Source organism: Nicotiana attenuata, unplaced genomic scaffold (genome assembly GCF_001879085.1).
Source record: "Nicotiana attenuata strain UT unplaced genomic scaffold, NIATTr2, whole genome shotgun sequence".
NCBI classification, from domain to species: Eukaryota; Viridiplantae; Streptophyta; class Magnoliopsida; order Solanales; family Solanaceae; genus Nicotiana; species Nicotiana attenuata.
The window spans coordinates 68531-75337 of NW_017672789.1; the positions used below are offsets into that span (position 1 = coordinate 68531).

A 6807-nucleotide genomic window follows, 5' to 3' on the forward strand; every position below is an offset into this window, starting at 1 on the left:
TGTCCTTAGGCTCTATTGTTCTTGCTTTGCTTTTATTATTTAATTGTTCCTATAATACCAAGCCTACCTCGAGGTCCCCGGGCTCGAGCTCACTGCTGTTGAGTAACATTGATTTGATTCACTTTTCTCTTTCGTTTCTACTTCATACTTCTTGATTATTAATTGGTATTGAATTAAATCACGTATCTTTAAAATCACAAATCAAATTTAATTATTACTCGTATTTTCGAGATAAACAGAAGGATAGATATTATATAGGGAATAGAAGAAACAATAACAGAAGACCGAACTCCAGAAAAATTTCTAATCTGATCTCACTGCTCGCATGGCTACAGACGATAATGAGGTAGTCACCGATCTCTATCCAACTCTACAAAAGCGGCCGCGTAGAACGTTTCAACGAACAATTTAACGTGTTCTACGTTCCCCCGTCGCCTGAAGACCCAGCCACGGGTGTCTCATCCAATGATATCACAATCTTATCTCATTTTTCTGCTAGACTTTACCTTCCACAAAACACCAATATAATTACTGTTAACGAAAAACTTCCTATATTAGTATTTTACCATGGTGGTGGACTTATTGTCGGATCTGCTTTCCTCAACAAGATGCACCGTTTCCTTAACCATTTGGTTTCTGAATCAAATGTTAATGGAGTCTCTGTAGAGTACAGGCTAGCCCCTGAGAATGATTTGACAACGTTATATCAAGATTGCTGGACAGCCCTTCAATGGGTTGCTTCTCACAGTGAGAATGACAACTTCACCAACACTAGTAAAGACTCATGGTTAACAAGCTATGCTGATCTTAACAGGGTGTTCACTGCTGGGGACAGCGCTGGAGGTAATGTGAGATATTATTTTCCGTCCACACATTTTCGTTTTAGACTACTATTCTATCTTCAAAAATTACTTTATTGTAGCATCCTTTTATTACTCGTAATGACATGACTTGTTTGGCTCACTTGATTTAAAAATTTAGTTTTGTACACGGTCAAAATCAGAGGCTTCCGATTCATAGGCTCGAAGGTCCGTCCTGGGCCAAAGTCCGGGCAAGGTCGATTTCTAGCCCGGTGGACCAGATTCGAGTTCAAAGACAGAGCACAACATCTGCCGGGGTCGAGTATGCTCGACCCTGGGATAGTACCGTTATGGACTTGTAACAGAATGGACTAGATTCCTGCCACGTCCCCAAGATCATGGCGGAAATTCCGGAATATGATTGTACGATTCCGTACTAGGCGGTTAGACAGTTGTATCATGAAATTCCCTACTGTAGATAGAAATATTCCATATTTAGGATTCCCCTATTATATAAAGGGGACCTCAATCATTTGTAACATGATCTAATCATTGAGAAAAGAATATACTCTCTACTTTTTGCCTACTGTTCATCAGAATTGTCTTTTAGAACTACAGCTCATACTTTACTTTTCTTGTTTAATTGTTCTTATTGTCCCAAACCCAGCTCGAGGTCATTGCTGCTGAGCTATATTGGTTTGATACACTTATTTCTTTCACTTCTACTTCATATTTCTTGATTATTAATTGGTAGTGAATCTAATCACATATCTTTAAAACCACAAATCAAATTTAATTATTACTCGTACTTTCGAGGTAAACAATTTTCTTAAAAGCGAGGAAATATGATTATACACGTGGAACTCTAACCGCTGTAAAAAATAATAGTAACAGTGAAGTAGATATAACGCAAATAGCAGTAACAAACAAGGCAAAAGCATATGAATAACGGTAACAGACAAGGTAGGAGACACAAAAATAACGATGACAAATAAGGTAGGAGAACATGGGTTTTAATAACAAATAAGGTAGATGGTTTAGATAAAATAAGCGGAGACATAGATATAAATATAACAAACAAGAAAGAAACCATGAATGTCACTAAATAAACAATAAAAGTCATGTATAGAACAATAGCAAATAAAATTGAAGGCAAAGGCGTAAGCACAACAACAACAAGTAGAAAAGAAAGCATAGGTGCAATCAATAACAACTCGGGATAAAGACATGATTGCATACGTAAAGGTAAGACAACACAACATAATGCATGTCTCTCATCCTTGCCCGCACGAAAGTACCCCTCTTACCATTAACTTTTATCCTCACATCATAATGTAAAAATATTTGTACGACATCAACCTTCGTGTTTTTACTATCTTCCTCTCATGATAACATAATAATAATGGTACGACATCACCCTTCAAGCTTTTACTCTCATTCTCACGTGATAATGTAAAAAAAAGACAATGGTATAGCAGCACCCTTCGTGTTTACACTTTTCCTCTCATAATAATGTTTAATATAGTGCCACGGCATCACTCTTCCTCACCAAACACATATACATCAACAACAACCAAGGTAGGAAGTACGGATAACGTCCGGAAGAGTGGTTAAGCAAAATACACCACATGAATGACAACCACAACTCTTGCACCAATAGACAATTCAGTAAGACTTCAAGAACCCCATTGTTCAAGTATCTCAACAAATTTCAAACATGATCTTCAACATAAGTATGGGACCAAGCATCTCGATAAAAAAAGACATAGATATTCGTAAATTAGGTATAGTTATGATCGAATTTAGCACATCAACAGTTTCACAAAGAGTTCATCATATCTACTCAAGTTGTATCAAGTTGAAGCATAGTCCTAAGCATTGAATTTGTGCTCATACTATAATAGAACTCAAGTAAAACATGTGGCAAGAAAATCATAAAGTTCAACAAGGCACAATGAATCCTATAATCGACCCCAAGCATGGATAACCCTGGCACAAGCATATACACTCATCACCTTGCATATACATCAACCCCACATGTAGCAAAAAAATATTATTTCATTAGAAAAATTTTCTTCAACAAAGTTAGGCAAGACATTTACCTCAAACAATCCAAATCGATACACTAGATACGTAATCCCGCACGAATCAATCTCCGAACGACTCAAAACTAGCAAAAAGCAAATCAAAAATATCAAATAATGGCATAGAAATCAAACCCAAACCATAAATGTCAAATCTTTAATCAAATACTCAAAGACAAATAAAACGTTATCCCGAGCCCGCACCTTGGAATCCTACAAAACTCACAAATTTCGATAACGCATTCGAATACGAGCTTAATCATACTAATTTCACTCAAATCCAACTCCAATTTGATTTTCAAACTCCAATTATTCACTTTAAAAAAGTTTTGACAATAAACTCCAATTTCTCTTTTAGATTCATAATCAAAATGCCAAAATCGAAGATGGAATCACGTAAAATATAAAGTCCGAGTCAAAAATACGTACCCTGATCCAAATCGTAAAAATCTCTTCCAATATCGTCTAAATTCGAGCTCCCAAACTCCAAATGTGATAAAATGAGTTCAAAGTCTGAAATTAACAATATATATGCAATGCCCATTAGTACCCTATGCGATCGCGATACACAAAATTACACTGCCAAAAAATGCGCTATGCATTCGTGAATCGACCAAGCAAACGTGATGACCTCAGATGCCTGACCTCCGCGAACGCGTCCACGCCCATGTGAACACGAAGACAAAATTCCCCAACTCCCTTGGTCAACCGTGACCGTGAACCTTTTCTGCAAATGCGATGGGTCGGGCCACTCAACCTCCGCAAATGCGACCCTCCTATCGTGAACGCGAAGAGTAAAAATCACCCAGATCCAAATAACATATCGCGATCGCGATGCTTATCAGACGAGCACCAGATATCAGAGAAAACCAGCAATCAAACATGAAAGAAATTGGTCCGAAACTACCCTGAAACTCACCCGAGCCCCTCGGGATCCCGTCCGCACATACCAACAATCCCAAAATATAACACAGACCTACTAGAGGACTCAAATGACTCATATAACATTAAAACCACGAACCACACCTCAATTCAAGCTTAATGAACTATTTCAAGTTTCAAAAATTCCAAACGTACGCCAGACACGTCTAAACAACTCGGAATCACCTCAAATTTTGCGCACAAGTTTCAGATAAACTAACAAACTTATTCGAACTCTTGAAATAATAATAAACTATATAACACCGAAGTCAACTCCCGATCAAACCTATGAGCTTTTTAAACCATCAAATTGCTAATTTTTGCCAAATCGAGCCAAAATCTTGTAGAAACATCCATATACAAATCTGGGCATACGCTTAAGTCCAAAATCACCACCAGGACTTAACGGAACTATCAAAACTCTGATCTAAATTCAAATTTACAAAAGTCAAACTTGGTCAACTCTTCAACGTTAAGCCTCCAAAAATAGAAACTTCTCTTCCAAATCAATCATGAACCTCTCGAACACTGAAATCAACCATACACTCAAGTTATAATACATCTTATGAAGCTACTCATGACTCAAACCACTAAACTGAATGCAAATCCTCAAAACGACTAGCCGGGTCTGTAGACCTAAGTGGTTGTTTTGAGCATTTGCATTTCGTTCAGATGCTTAAAGTATTGTGTATCCTCATATAATGTATTATGAATTTTGTGAATCATTGATTTTATTTTTCAGAGATTCAGGATTGATTCAGTAGAATGATTCTCAACTAGGAAGCTTTAAGTTGGAAGAGTTGACCAAATTTGACTTTTATGTACTTGACCCCGGATCAGAGTTTTGATGGTTCCATTAAGTCCGTATGGTATTTTGAACTTGGACATATTTCGGTATTTTTATTTGTATATCTCTATAAGGTTTCGGTACTACTTGGCGAAAGTTGGCAATTTGAAGGTTTGAAAAGTTCACAAGTTTGATTGGGAGTTGACTATGATGATATCGGGTTTGAATTATTATTTAGGGAGATTGAATAGGTCCATTATATTATTTTGGAAATTGTGTACAAAATTTTAGGTCATTCCGAGTTGATTTGATATGGTTCGGCATGAGTTTTGAAAATTGAAAGTTCAAAAGTTCATTAAGTTTGATTTTAGGTGCGATTCATGGTTTTGATGTTGTTATGTGAGATTTGAGTCCCGGAGTAGGTCGTGTTACTTATTGAGACTTGTTGCTATGTTCGGACGGGATCTCGAAGGGCCCGCTGTGTTACGGATTGATTCGGACAATTTCGCGCTATGTTTGCGTTGCTGAGATTTTTGATACCTAGTGTGACCGCACCTGCAGAACTTTGGGCAAATATGCGGAGCCGCAGAAGCGAAACTTAGAGCGCAGAAGTAAAATTAGAGGCGTGGGAAGAAAGTCTGCAAATGCGGAAGATTGGATGCTGAAGCGAGTCCGCTATGTGTGTTACGCCCCGTAATATTACGTCAATATTACGTCCCGCAGTATTATATTACGGTGATGTTACGCTTTGCAGTATTAAATTATGATGATGTTGCACCCTGTAGTATTGTACGTTGAATTTGTCGTAAGTTAATTGACATTAGTCCAAGGAAAAAGATTATTTGAAGATTATAAGGATTATGCTATTTTAAACAAATGATGAGTAAATTCGTGAAGGTGAGAGAGGAAGCAAGTCAAAGAAAATAAATTTTTTGTCCAAGTTTGGCATATTGGAATAAAATACGGGCCGAGCATTAACACCCGATATTTATGGATTAGTGCCAAACAAGGTACTAAATGACCATGATAGTAAGGTGTACAAGGTATGTTAAAAGCGAGTAGCATTTTAAGTAAGTTGAGATAATTCTTAATTATACGGGTAATTAGTTAATTACCGGGTAACGGGACATTACCTAATTAATTAGGAATATATATTGGATAAGCATTAAAGCATGACATGGCAGCCCCTCCTTTTAAATTAAAATGACTCATAAGTCATTCTAATAGGTGGCATGATTTAGAACATGAGTCACCTTTAGAAGGAATCTTTGCTAAGCCACTAAAGTCTCAAAATTTCCCAAAAATATGAGATGGAAAGCGTGACTTGCTTCAGCAAGGAAAAGCCGTCAAAAATTTGGATCAAATTCACCAAAATGGATGTGTTCTACATCTACAAATGTAACGGATCTCCAGCCAAGAAGTCCTCATACGAAATTATACTACGTAATGTTATAGCAACGGGGTTTTGCGGTTCTAAAGGAATACGGTGTAATATTCTCCGAGAATAATATACGGAGTTTTCCCTACTTCAGGTATGTTCGGGCTATCCCTTCTTTCTTTTTTGCATGATCTATACGACACAAACGAAACGAGCAAATGCACAATTTCCATAAATGGCTCTATCCATAGAAATACTAGAGATACTTATGTTCTTGATTCCTCATGTGTCATATTATTCTTTCATCTGTTAATGGGTCTCAAAAATATGTAAGTTGGTAAAGTTTATTTCATGATATTAATAAGACGCATAATGGTCTTATGACGTACCGAGAGATTTTATTAACGTATTTCATATGCATTTCATGCATTTATACATGCACATTGACCCATGATCAGATGGCGTTATATACGAATATATATATGTGCATGGGATATGGGAACGGTTATGGCGTATATACGTACCACCACCTGATCAGCTGGTATACGTTGATGATTTGTCTACAGTGCCGGCGATGATATGATGGGATGCTCTCAGAGGCTGTTATGAACACATGTACCTATGCACGACATGACATTCATACGCATATGCATGACACCATAAGTATTTCATGATTTACAGAGTTATCCAGACGTACATGTTGAGTCATTTACTCTATATTTCTTCCATGTCTGTTATGTACTTATTTATGTGCCTTACATACTCGGTACATTATTCGTACTGACGTCCCTTTTGCCTGGGGATACTGCATTTCATGCTGCAGGTCCCGATAGACAG

At 37.2% G+C, this 6807-nt stretch overlaps 1 pseudogene; it reads left to right on the plus strand.

Annotated features, from left to right (window-relative positions):
• Window positions 1–251: 251 nt before the first annotated feature.
• Window positions 252–1193, plus strand: LOC109214508 (annotated as a pseudogene).
• Window positions 1194–6807: the final 5614 nt, after the last annotated feature.